The following is a 14,520-nucleotide window of genomic DNA, read 5'->3' as shown; positions in this document are numbered from 1 at the left end:
GGAATACTCTAATTTCCCAATTTGAAACATTAAAAATGTTTGATTTTAATAGCAGATTAATGTGATCACACATGAATTATAGAAGCATAAAAATTATAGTAGTTCTAATAAAAAGTGTACACTTTACACAATTTAATGTAAATTTAATATCTTAAAATGTCCAATTATAATTCAATCTAAGTTATGTTGCGATTTTTCTATGAAATAGCTAAAATAGAACCTATAAGAAAGAAGCACTATGACATTACCTCACTTAAAGCAGTAGCATTATGATGTTTTAATAGTAATACCACTAACTCTTCTTGTCAAGAAATGTAAATAGGATGTATGGAATTAGTAACTTTGTTTCTCACTTCTCTTAACTAAAATCATCTTCAGCAATGCCTACTAAATTTACAAATACAATTATTTAATCAGTAACCTTATGTCATTCATGAGGCATTAGAATATACTCACCAAGTCAGAACCTGAGTTATATGGTTTCTCATTTTCCACACTGTTAAAAAATGATTCAGGAAGTTCTGTTCTGCATATAATTTCCATGGCTTTCAGAATGAATTGTATATTTGAAAAGATGTTTGTATACTTGTTATATGAATTTCCCGAGAAACTAAGAGCTATTGTATGAAAATTAATTTGTGAGAAACATTTTATTAATATATTTCACTGTTTCATTTTTCTTTTAATTATTAAAATATAATTAAATTCAGTAGTTAGATGCTGAAACCATTTTAGTTTCCTATTATTTCTTGTGCTATATCTGACCTCTAGTGGTATGATAGAGAACTACAAGGTAAATAATTCATACACAAGCTTTTACATAATTCAGAAGAGCAGTTGCATAATAGTTGAATGCACAATTAAATATACTTAGTGCATAAGGATGCTTAAAAACTTCCAGCTGAAAATAAACCTAGCTCTGAGAGATACTTTACATTGTAATTCTAAAAACAACTCAATGCCATTGCTTTTAAACTATTTCCATTTCAAAAAGATACTGTTACCATGTTTTAAAAATTATTTTATATATTTTGCAGGCAAAAATTATATCATTCAACCGCAGACTGTGATTTTTAGAAAAATATTATTTTTGTTGTTCTTGTTATAAACTTATAAATCTTTGTGTTTCAATACATTGACACAGTGGAAAACTTACCAACAATCACTAATAATTAGCAACTACTGGGACAAATGACTATGAATAGGAGCAGCTGTTAATGGTCTCAGGAAGTAAATAGTCTGTGCCTGAATACAAAGAAGTAGCTCCACTGAACAATATTTGATAAGAGAGCAAAATTTGGAGACTTTATCTTTATATGAAGTTAATTTTCTTAGAACAAATTCACAGTAGCAAGCAAATGTGAGAACTTAGGTTTCATAGAAATAGTTTAATGCATTTCAATCTTCATCTAAACATTTTATGAGTCACTATGCTTAACACTGCAAGAAATTAAAAAGAATCTTTTTGTGTACTGAAGAAATCAAGGACCAGAGCGATATTTCAGTGGTTCAGTGGTTAGTTTTTTGCCTTATATGCAATGGAACATGGTTCCATCCCCGGCACCGTTCAGCCTCCTGAGTACCACTGGGAGCAAATACCAAGCATAATGCCAGAAAAAGCCCCAGCTCTGCTGGGGTGTGCCAAAGTTTCCCCTTCCATTGCCCCCACACCAACAACAAACTAATCAAAACAAGTGACTTGGGTGCCAGAAAAACAGTAGAGCAGGCCGGGCACTTGGTTCCAGACAAGAGACACAGCACACAGACTCCCCTGAATACTCTCGTGACTGGTCTCCGACAGAGCCAAGGGGACCTCAGCTGTGACCCCATTTATAAATCTCAGAGTCATGACACCCTCTTCTGCCTGTCTCCAGTCTCCTCCTTGCTGCATCCCCTCTCAGAGCTGGTGGTTGTCATTCATAGTTATCATTATCCAAAATACTTCCATTTCCTTATAGTCCCCCTCCATTAATTTTTCTTTTTTTTTTTTTTTTTTTTTTTTTTTTTTTTTTTTTTTTTTGAATTTTTTTTAACTTTTTATTAAATCACCATGTGGAAAGTTACAAAGTTCTCAGGCTTATGTCTCAGTTATACAATATTCAAACACCCATCCCTTCACCAGTGCCCATATTCCACCACCAAAAACCCCAGTATACCCCCTGCCCCCACCCCCTACCCCCTACTGTATAACTAATGAATTTCACTTCATTTTTTCTTTACCTTGATTACATTCCATAATTCAACACAAAACTCACTGTAGTTGTTGGAGTTTCCACCCAAGAGAGACAGACCTACTACATTTGATAATTAGTTTTCCATTGCTGGAAATGAAGAGATATGTAGCCCCACTGCTCCAAGTACATAACTCTCTTTTTTTTTTTCCTTTTTCCTTTTCCCTTTTTTTTTTTCCCCCCTCATCCCCCTTCCCGCTCCTCATAGTATGGTGTACGCCACGCCGTGTCAGCCAGCGTGGGGCTTTTGCTTAGTTCACAGTCCAGAGAGGTGGCTGCTACATTAATAACCTTCAATATTTCAACAAAAACTGTTATTATTTGGAGTTTTCCCCCCCAAGTCAGACCTGTTCAAAAGGAACCGTTTCACATTGCTGACAATTATAAATGTTTTGGATTCTCTTACTAAGAGGTGCCCCCAAATTGAAAGCTTCCCAAGACAAGCAACAAATTATTGTAACAGTTATCCTAAACACAGTATAGGCTTTAATCCCCCCAAATCAGCCTTCTCCCACACAGGGGAACGTGGGGAGGGGGATCTTTCCAGGATCTATGTATAATATGTTTAATAGTTTTTTTTTCTTTTTGGGTCACACTCGGCAATGCACAGGGGTCACTCCTGGATCTGCACCCAGAAATCACTCCTGGTGGTGCTCAGGGAACCACATGGGATGCTGGGAATCGAACCTGGGTTGGCCGAGTGCAAGGCAAATGCCCTACCCGCTGTGCTATCTCTCCAGCCCCCAATGTTTAACAGTTTTTAATAGGAAAATACCTCCATTAATTTTTCATCAGTAATATTCTGTTTCTCATATAGTCAATCTATCTCTTTTTTTTTTTTTGCTTTTTGGGTCACACCCAGCGATGCTCAGGGGTTACTCCTGGCTTTGCACTCAGGAATTACTCCTGGCGGTGCTTGGAGGACCATATGGGATGCCGGGGATTGAACCCGGGTCGGCCGCGTGAAAGGCAAACGCCCTACCCGCTGTGCTATCGCTCCGGCCCCAGTCAATCTATCTCTTAACCTACATCCTTTTTTACCTTGTTTATTCATCCAAACTATTGAGGTATCTTTTCTTTATAGAAAAGCTTTTCCAAAGGTTTCAAAAACATCATCTTATGCATTAACTTCTCATTCTCTTATCAACAGTATAAATTTTAATCTTTCCACTGAAGATGTCCCAAAATCAAGTCATTTCCTGATTGCAGAAATAACTATGCTCTTACTACTTAATTCTTCAATAGCTCTGGATAAAATTGCTATTGCTAACATCCATTCGTAAATTTTCATGGTTCTACCCTCCCCCCTCTTTTCTTTCATTCTCTTTTACCAAAATCTGTCACTACAGCAATACTCTAAGAGTGTCAATATCCTTCAGCATCATTCCTAATATTAATTTCCCTAACAATTGTATCAACCACATTCACATGATCACCTTCATGTTAAAATCCATGAAAGAAGTCAATCCTAGACTCCATTTCTTTTCCTAATGGCAAATCTATGTCCCCAACTGCTTACCTGTACCCTTTAAATTAAGTAGATCCAATTTTTCTCTAAAAAATTCATTTAGAGAATCATAATGTGAATCTCACTAGTCAATATGTAAAACTTAAGATTACTCTTGAATTCTTCCATTTTCTTTGTATAGCTTAGATTCAATTGATCACCATATGTTGTTTATATCCTGAACATTTTAAAATCAATTTTAATCTACCCCACTCCCAGTTTTAAAAAGTTACATCCTTACAATCTCTTACCAAGTGCCAGAGAGGTAGCACAGGGATTAAGGTGCTTGCCTTAACAGGAGACTAATCCTGATTCAATTCCCAAAACAGTGTGGACCCCTAGAAACTTCCAAGAAAAACTTCTAATTTGGATACAAAGTCTATTACTTATTGGACTCCTGAATCCACTTTTCTTACACCATTTCAGTATCTACATTGCCAATAATGTTACCTTATAAAAGGATGAGTTTAAATTTTGAGAAAACTAAGGTCAACCACATGATAGTACACACTTAGTTTAGTAGGGAAATTTAAAGGAAGACCCTTAGGGCCAGAGAGGTAGTGCATGAGGCAGGGAGACTGCATTGCATATGGCCGACTCTGACTCCCTGAGCATTGCCAGGAGTGATCCCTAAGCACAGAGCTAAGAGTCATCCCTGATAACTGCCAGGGGTGTCACATCAACCCCCCTACACCCACACACACACACACAAAAGGTATAACCATTCAGTTATTGCCAAAACCTATGCTTTTCAATTCTGCAACTAATATCTTTTATAAAAAATAAAATAAAGTCTTTATTAGCTACTGAAATAGCCTAAATTCATCAAAAATTATAATTATAGAAAATGAATGATAATACCTTGCAAATATGGCTGAAGTCTGAGTAAATGTTGTTTAAAACTGTCTAGATGACCGTGCAGAAAAAATATGAAAAGCCGTAAGCAGACCAAATAGCCAATCTGTCAAGAGAGAAAGAAAAAGGCATTTTTGTATTATATCAATAAACGCTGAAGCAAACATAAGATAAATCATCTTATTATACTTGATTTTGATGAAGCAATTCCAAGTCTGAGATTGTGTACTTTTGTTGTTTCCTTCATAACAGTCTTTTTCTAATTGCACGTATGCTCCTTTAGGTGAATCAAGTGAAAGCTGAAAGAACTTTGTAAGATTAGTGGTACTTGGGTGTCTGGGGTCACCCGAACGGTGCTTGGGGTAATGTTATAATGAAATAAAAGTAAGTAAATATTCCATCATGCATGGCATACTTCCTTGCTGTATATTATGTATGCCCCAAGTTGAAATATAAAAGATGAGGTCTCAGTCAGTGGTTTAAAAAACACTGCTGGGTCAGAAAAGATAGTACATCTTTTCTGTACTATCATGCACCAACCCAGGTGTTCCCCTGAGCAGGGCCAGGAGTAATTCCTGAGTGCAGAGCCAGAGGTAAGCTCTTAGCATCACCAATGTGGCCAAGTAAATGAATAAATAAATAAATTAAATTAGAAAAAAACAAAACCACTGCTTTAAAATGTTTCGAAACATTCTCCTAGTGTATAGTATGCTGTACTAATATTCCTATTTCCTCGTGAAAAAAATAACAAAAACACAAATCACCTTCACTGAATAAAGACTGAAGTCTCTTCTGTGAGATTTAAATAATTAAAATTGTTTCTATATAGAACACAGAAAGTGGAAAATGATTAAGAAATGCATATGTAAGACTTCACAGAAAATGAGATAAAGCAAACAAATAAAACATGTATCTAAAGTGCTAAATCATAAGACTTCAAAAACTAAGTGAAACAGAATACTAAGCACTAATATCATTATCAGCTAGATAGGAGAGGGAAGGAGGGAGGGAGGGAGGGAAGAAGGGAAGGAGGGAGTGAGGGACGGAGGAAGGGAGAAGGAAGGAAGGAAGGAAGGAAGGAAGGAAGGAAGGAAGGAAGGAAGGAAGGAAGGAAGGAAGGAAGGAAGGAAGGAAGGAAGGAAGGAAGGAAGGAAGGAAGGAAGGAAGGAAGGAAGGGAGAAAAGGGTAGGGGAGAGAAGGAAGGAAGGTGGGAAGGAGGGATGGAGGGAAGGAGGGATGGAGGGAAGGAGGAAAGGAGGGAGGGTGAGAGGGGAAGAATCCAAATCCTCAAATCAATGTACAGTGTTATCAGACATACATGTCGACCAATAATAAAAATAAAAGTGATCTACCAAGTCTATTATTTATCTAGAATCAGTAAATTGAATCACTGGCTTTGTTCAATACACTGTGTGTATTGAACCAAAAGTCATTAATTTTCTTTTATTTTCAATTTTTTTCATTTACTGACTTACCAGTAAAGTATGTTCTGAAAATCACCATCTATAATTGTATATGAATACACAGATTAATAAACTATTAAACATAAATTGTGCTTAATGCATCATTTGTATGCTTTAAAATAAAAAATTAAATATATATAATGCATTCCCAATGAATGCCTTCATATAGAGTACTTTAATATAATAATGTGCTTGTCAAAGAGATTGAAATGAGGTGAGAATAAAGTGGAGTTCGACAGATCATTTTTTTCATTTCATATATGTGTATATTTGGACATGTATACAAATCATAAAGGATATTCAACATTTTTATCACAGTAAAAACGGTGAAATAAAACTGATTTAAATTTTTTTCTTTTTCAGATTTTCAGTGTATGCAGTGAAAATAAAATACAACTTTATATTATATGTACATATCACAGGAAAAGAAGTTATATACCTTTTACATGTATTGTAAAATATCCATGGCAAAAACTTTTTTAAATGATAAAAAACTGATTGTAAACAAAGTTGCGAGCCAAGATATAACTAATATAACCAAAAGGAAAAGGACATGGAAAGTATAAGCCATGATAACAATATAAGATTATATTACTATTTGTACAACTGTATTTACATGAGAGGAATACAAATTCGAGTTCCAGTATAAAACTAGCATACTTTTAAACTAATGATGTTAATATTTATGTATTTATATACCTTATCTGAAACAAACTCTTACACATAATTTTTTTATGATTAACTAACCACTGTTTATTTTCTCAACTAGGCCACAACTTACTGATAATATCATTTAAACTATTTGGGAAATGCTACACACCCCTATAATTTTAATTATAGTATCTTGAAACTAAAGTATTTTAGGTAGCAGTTTCCAACAACCACTGATTTTTAAATTATATTTTTCGACAGATCATTAAAAAAAAATAGTGCAATATTCTAAGTGAGATTACAAAAACCATCAATACTGACTGTTAAAAACAGTGAATAAAAAACTAGTCTAAAGGCATATCATTGTGGATTTATTAAGGAATAAATGTTGGAAAGAATAATAATTTTTAAAATGTTATGTGAAACAAAATAGAAACATATGTGGAAAGTATATCAGTCTGAATAATCACTGTTATTATACCATGATAGGGCTATAAATTTCTACCAGAATTACTATTCTTAGTTTTAATTATACTTGGAAACTGTTTTTTTAAACTTTTTATCTGTAATATTCTGAAAGATCGGTTTTTTATTGGAAAATTTATCTTTTTCGGTATCAAGGAATTGTGGGGCTTTTGTGCTTCTTTCTTTCTTTCTCCCTGTCTCGTTTATGCAGTTTCTGTCTGCGACCTTCCCATCCAGTCGTACATCCTAGACTAAATCTGCTTTCTCAGTTTTCTTCCTCTCCTTTTGCATCTTCCTTCCTTTATTCTTTGCCAGTCCCTTTTTCCTACTCTTATATTTCTTCATTTCTCTGGCTTATTATTTCCAAAATAGACATGGCAATAAGGTTAGTGTTCATGTTTGATTTATTTGATTTTCTTCAAGGGAAGCCTAGGAAACAATGCCTCACTATCTTAAGTCACGTGACTTCCTTGCGCACATTTGGGGAAGCTGCTCACCACCATTGTTGAGTTCAAACTAAGAAGGTCACCTCTGTGGTCACGGCTTATTGCTTATATAATAATGTCACGGAATATTGTTTATATGTCCATATAAATACACTGAATTAGTATAGCCATGTTTCCTCCCTATATTTTTTAGGTTAATAGACTTCAAAGGTTAAGATTTTACATTCAGAATTGGGCAAAAAGAGAAAAGCACAGAAATTCTAAATATCAAGGAATCAACTGCCAGGTTCTTCCCAACCCTGACCCATGTATTAGTTTATGGAAAGAAGAAGAACAAACTGGCCCAACAGAGGTAGGTCTTGCTCTGTGACAATAACTTTCAGATTAGCATCCCATTAAAGAGAGAGGTCAAAGGGGAGGCTTTGAACAACTACCATATATACATATATATATATAGTAAAATTCTACAAATGCAAGTTGGACAACTGAAATAATTCCTTGCTTTATACAAAGCCAGCTGCTTTATAAGTACCTCTTATCTGGAACAATGAAGAGCAAGCTTTAAAACTTGTAAATCTGAGATCCAAGATACGTGCAGCATCATAACTGAGAAGTTATGTACTGCCTTTCTGTACATGTTCACAGTTAAGTCCTACTGTTTCAAGCTACTGTATAAACCTCTGCAAATTGTCTAAGCTTTCTGACAAGATGTAAGATATCTTTTTAATTAAACAGCACATCTGTGTGTAAAATTGAAGTGTAGAGTAGTCAAACTATTGTATACTTATTTTATTGATAGCAAAAATTTTGAAAGGTAAAAAAATAGGAAATGATCACTAAATGAAAACAGGAAAATTAATTAAAACAGACTTGTTCTCTTTTCATTTCATTCTTTTATCCAGTATAAAGATACTTGTTTTAATTTATTAATATCATCTTTATAGTATATATCTACAGTTTTAAATCTGTATATCTTTTAAGATTTATATAATAATGATGCAAATATTTTTCTTCTGTATCTCCATAATAAAAGGTCTGAGATATACAGAATAAAACAGAAAAAAGTCACCATCTTACCACGGAAACAAAGAAAGTCACTGATAATACCATGTGTTTTTCCTTCTAGTTCTTATCAAAGCCTTTTAGTGTTATGCACAGTTTCTCATACATGCCCTCTACATATTGCTGGACTCCGTAAGTCTTACACTCAACATGTCTAAGAGTCTCTAGTATTGATTTCTAGGAAATAAAATACAGTATATTCCCAAAATGACTTTAAGTATGAGTCAGGAATAATTTTATTGGTTGATATTCAAAAGTAAATAAGAAAAATTTTTGGCAAATAATGCCATACTCAATTTTATTATTATATAACATTTTGGAAGAACTTCTCCTTCTAGTCTTTTTAAAAATTTTCCAAAAATCAGCTCTTGGGTCAGAAGAGAAAGTAGAACAGACAGGATGCTTGCCTTCTATGTGGCTAAATTGGGTCCGATCCCTGGTATCCCATCTGGTCCCCCAATCCTTCCAGAAGTGATTCATGAGTTCAAAGTTAGGAGTCTACCTTGAGAACTACCAGGTGGGCCCCCCAAAGAGCAACAACAACCAAAAAAAGGATCAGTTGTTAAAATAAACTTATTTGATTAGTAATATATTTTGCAGATATGCTCATATATTCATCACAGAGAGTAAAACTGTATGAGATCTAGAATTTGATAAGACGCATAAAGATCACTTTATGGATTAATCTACCAATGGATTAAAAAATATCACCTAGCATACCTACTGAACAAATCATTTCCTCAAACTAGGCTGTCATTCAGATTTTCTGTCAGCATTTTCAATTGGTGAATTGTCACTTTAAGAAATGTTAAGAATCCTCACGGGGTTGAAGCAATAGAATAGTGAGGAGGGTGTTCACCATGCATGGGTTTGAGCCTCTTTACACCGGGCACCTCATGTGGTACCCTTGTCTTTCTACGAGTGATGCCTGAGCTCAGAGCCAGGAGTAAGTCCTGAGCATCGCCAGATATGACCCCAAAACAAACAAAATAAAGAATCCTTATAAGATAAGCCAGGGAAATAGCACATGCTTTTCCTGTTGGGGCTGCCTGGTCACCAGAGCACCATGATGTGAGGCCAAACACAACAATTTCTTCAAGTGAAGACAAACTGTATATCTCTCATGAGTAGAGACTAAATTTTCATTTAACTTCCTATGTTGTCAACCATTCACATGCAGAAAAGACTAACATAAACTATGAAAAAAAAGAGAATAAAACAAAATCATCTACTGTATTCTAAAATAGTTATCATATATTACATAGTTGTACATAATATATAATGATTAAAACACCTTTATAATATTTTAAAACATACCTTTGTCAGCTTTATTTCAACTGAATATAAGTACGACTTTAGAAAAGCATCACAACAGAGTCGATACAAAATTGATTCCGCAACAAAAAATAAGGCAGGCAGATGATCCCGGTCAAAAGCAGCATGGTCCAAGGACATATAAAGCATATTCAAGGCTTCTGGAAAGCAGATATTTCAATTTATAATCATATTGTTAGTATAAATGCTATTATTTCTTGCAAATAATTAGTTGCACAATCACCATGATTTTAAGTATTTAGTCTAAAAATATTTACAAGCATTTTGACAATCCTCATGTCAAAAGGGTCATGGACCCTTCTTGACTCTGATTCACTAACTTTTTGACATTTCAACCAAAGGTTTAACAAAAGTGATACTGCAATACTATTTAAAAAAATAGATTTACCGAGAGTATCTCGCCCGAATGGCGTATTCAATGTGCCAAAAACAAACAAGTCTCACAATGGAGATGTTACTGATGCCCACTCAAGCAAATTGATGAGCAATGGGATGACAGTGACAGTGACAATGACTACTTGCATATTTCTCTTAAGTTAGTAGCTATAAGACTAGTCAACTCTTGGGAGGTGCCAATTGAGTAGTTTAAAGAGAAAATGAAGGAGAGAGAAAAGGGAGAGGGGGAATATGGAGAGTAAAAGAGGGATGCAGAGGGAGGAAGAAAAAAAGATGCTAACGAAGCACCAGCTGTTCCAACCAACAATAAAATAGGTCACTGGGCTATACACAAAAAAGGGGGTTAGTAGTACAGACCAGAAATTGATGATGAAAGACAATGCTAACATGCTCTAAAAGTGAAGTGTTATAAATAGAAAATCAACGCAAGTAAAATGTGGCAAGCAAAGATAAGCAAGGAAAACTATAGAACTAATAAGGCCCAATAAAAAATAAAACCTGAAGCTTGTGAAATTTTTGAGATCTCATATAAATACCTGAGAAAAGACTGAACATTCAGGTTCCTGAGAAGGGATGTGGACATGAGGTTTTCTTCTATTCCTGTATATTTTCAAAAAATTTAGGGGACTGACAGATTATTTCACCCACAAGGTGACTGATGGATTTTGTTTTCTCATTTTAACAAACAACTTTTTGCATTTTTTTAATTTTTTTGTTTTGTACAGTACTGGTGCCAGATGTTTTTGTGTTTTATTTTATATAATCGTTGAATAAGTTGCCTTAAAAAGATTATTATAATGCAATTATTTTAGTCAGCATTTAAATAGTGCTTACTCCATTGTATAACTGAGACTTAAACCTGAAAGCTTTGTAACTTTCCACATGGTGAATCAATAAAAGAATTAAAAATAATAATAATAATAAATAGTGCTTACTTTAGGCTAAGACTGGAGCAACAGCACAATGGGTAGGGCATTTGCCTTGCACGTGGCTGACCAAGGTTCGATTCCCCCATCCTTCTCAGAGAGCACGGCAAGCTACTGAGAGTACCCTGCCAGAACAGCAGAGCCTGGCAAGCTACCTGTGGTGTATTTGATATGCCAAAAACAGTAACAACAAGTCTCACAATGGAGACGTTACTGGTGCACGCTCGAGCAAATCGATGAACGGGATGACAGTGCTACAGAGAAAGGAAAAACCCTGATATGTGCAAGGAACAAGAAGGTGACTTTTATATCTGGCTTGGTCAATAAGAAGAGCAAGTGCATACATTTTTTTTTAATTTTTTTTATTGAGTCACCATGTGGAAAGTTACAAAGTTTTCAGGTTTACAAAGTACAAAGTACATACATTCTTGTGAATGAATGCTTTTCTTTCCTGAGGATAGATAGCCAAAAGTGAAAATACTGGGTCATATGGAAGCTCAATTCTGAATTTACTGAGAACCCTCCATACTGTTTTCCGAAAGGTTGGACATTCCCACCAGTGTTGATGAGAGTTCCTTTTTCACCACAACCCCCCCAATAGAGATTATTCTCAATATTTTTCACATGTGCCATTCGCACTGGTATAAGGTGATATCTTGTCATCTAGATTTGGATTTCCCTAATAATAAGTGATGATTTGTACTTTTTTATATGCCTGTTGGCCACCCACTGGGCTTCCTTAGAAAAGTGTCTGTTCATCTCCTCTTCCCATTATTGGATGGGGTTTTATATTTTTGTTGTTGTTGTTAATCTTTGTGAGTATTTTATGTAACTTGGATATCAACCCTTTATCTGCGTTGCAGTACTCATTTCAACTAGCTAAGATTTGGAATCAATCTGATGTCCAAAGACAGATCAGTGGATCATGAAGACATGCTATATATACACAATGGAATATTACACAGTTGTTGAGACTAATAAAACCAAGCAATTTGAACCAACATGAATGGAACTGGAAGATATCATGCTAAATGAAGTAAGCCAGAAGAAGGATACACACAGGATTAAAACATTTATATGTGGTATTTAGAATAGCTGAGTGAAGGAATGCAATGTGTTAAAGGGGGTTGCCCAGATCACCCTTAACCCAGAGTATAAAAGGGAGAAGGGAAGAAATAGAGGGGACGGGAAGAGGAGAGAAGACAGATGAGAAGCAAGAGGGCAAAGGGGATTAAGGTACATTGGTAGAGGTAAAAATTAAAAGAGCCAAATATACAAACCACAGAGATAACAATACTGAAATCATGAGACCTAAACTTTAATAATCAAACATAGAAAGGTGCCTCTCAAGAGGACAGATTGTAGGGTGTAGGAACTTGTGGAGGGAAGTTGACACTGGTGGTGGGATCAGTGATGGAACATTGAATGTCTAAAACCCAACTTATGAGTATCTTTATAAATCATGGTGCTTTAATAAAATTTAAAAAACAAATATCAGCAGTCACTGTTGTGAAGATAGTGGAAAAATGAATTAAGAATGATTGAGAATGCAGCTAGCACATAGATTTAAAAGTTATTACCGGCCAGAGAGCTAATAGAGCAGCTAAGGCTTGCCTTGCGGTGGCAGACCTGGGTTCAATCTCAGACATCCCATATGGTCCCTGAAGCACTACAAGAAGTGATTAGTAAGTACAGAGCCAGAAGTCCTAGTGTGGTCCCAAAATAAATAAATAAATAATAATTCAAACTAAAGATTATTTACTGTTGCAGAACAAGAAGAAAATCAAATCAAAGATTTTATTTGGAATTCAGAATATTAATGAATTAAAAATGATGCTTTAACCCATTTATGATGAAAATTCTCATCAAAATAGGCATTGATATAACATTCCTCAATATAGTAAAAGCCATCTACCATGAATCCACAACACAGCAAGCAAAATTCTCAATGGGGAGAAACTAAAATCTTTCCCTCTAACATCAGGGACGATACAAGGTTGACCACTCTTGCCTTTCCTGTTCAACTTACTACTGGAAGTTCTTGCCATAGTAGTTAGACAAGAAAAATATACCAAGGGAACCCAGATAGAAAAGGAAGAGGTCAAGCTATCACAATTTGCTGACCATATACTTTGAAAATGCTAAAGACTCTACCAAAAAAAACAAAACCACTCCTATAAACAATTGTCTTGTATAGTAAAGTGACAGGCTACAAAATCAACACCCAAAAGTTCATGGCTTTCCTATATACAAATAATGAAAGAGAAAAAAGAAATACTTTTTAAAAAAAAAATCCTGTTCATAATAGTGCCTCAGAAAGTCAAGTGCCTTGGAATCAGCTTAACTAAAGAGATGAAGGACCTATAGAAGGAAAATTACAAAATATTACTTCAAGAAATAAAAGAGGACACTAGGAAATGGAGACAAATTTACTGCTCATGGATAGGGAGGATTAACATTATCAAAACGGAATACTGCCCAAAGCACTATACAGATTTAATGTGGCCCTAAAAGGTTACCATGACATTCTTCAAAGAAATAGAAAAAACACTCCTGAAATTTATATGAAACAATGAACCCCCACAAATAGCTAAAGCAATCCTTGGGGGGAAAAGGAGTTGGGGGGTAAAGGATAACGTTGGTTTGCCCTTCCTCCCTGGCTGCTGGGAGCTTGTGTTCCTTGATTGCCCCCCAACCTGTCAATTACCTTTGTCTCCTGATCAGATTCTGAGTGTAAATATTGTCTTTCTCTTCTCCTTACTGTTCTTTGCATGGTTAGCTATTTCAAAGCAATTGCTTTTTGTATGGATATAGGAAGGCAGTTCCCTGCGAGGGGGCGGGGAAGGGTCCACCAGCCTTGCAGATATATACATACCTCTTGGAGAGCCTGACAAGCTACCAAGAGTATCCCGCCCGCATGGCAGAGCCTGGCAAGCTACCCATGGCGTATTCAATATGCCAAAAACAGTAACAATAGGTCTCATTCCCCGACCCTTAAAGAGCCTCCAATCGTTGGGAAAGACGAGTAAGGAGAGGCTGCTAAAATCTCAGGGCTGGGTATAATATAGACGTTACTGGTGCCTGATCAAGTAAATGGATGAACAACAGGATGACAGTGATACAGTGATAGGAAGGCAGTTAAAAAGACAAGCCTTCTTGTAGAGTTCAACCAGTGCCTTGTAT

This window comes from Sorex araneus, chromosome 1, assembly GCF_027595985.1.
Source record: "Sorex araneus isolate mSorAra2 chromosome 1, mSorAra2.pri, whole genome shotgun sequence".
Lineage (NCBI taxonomy): Eukaryota > Metazoa > Chordata > Mammalia > Eulipotyphla > Soricidae > Sorex > Sorex araneus.
This window is presented reverse-complemented; position numbering follows the sequence as displayed.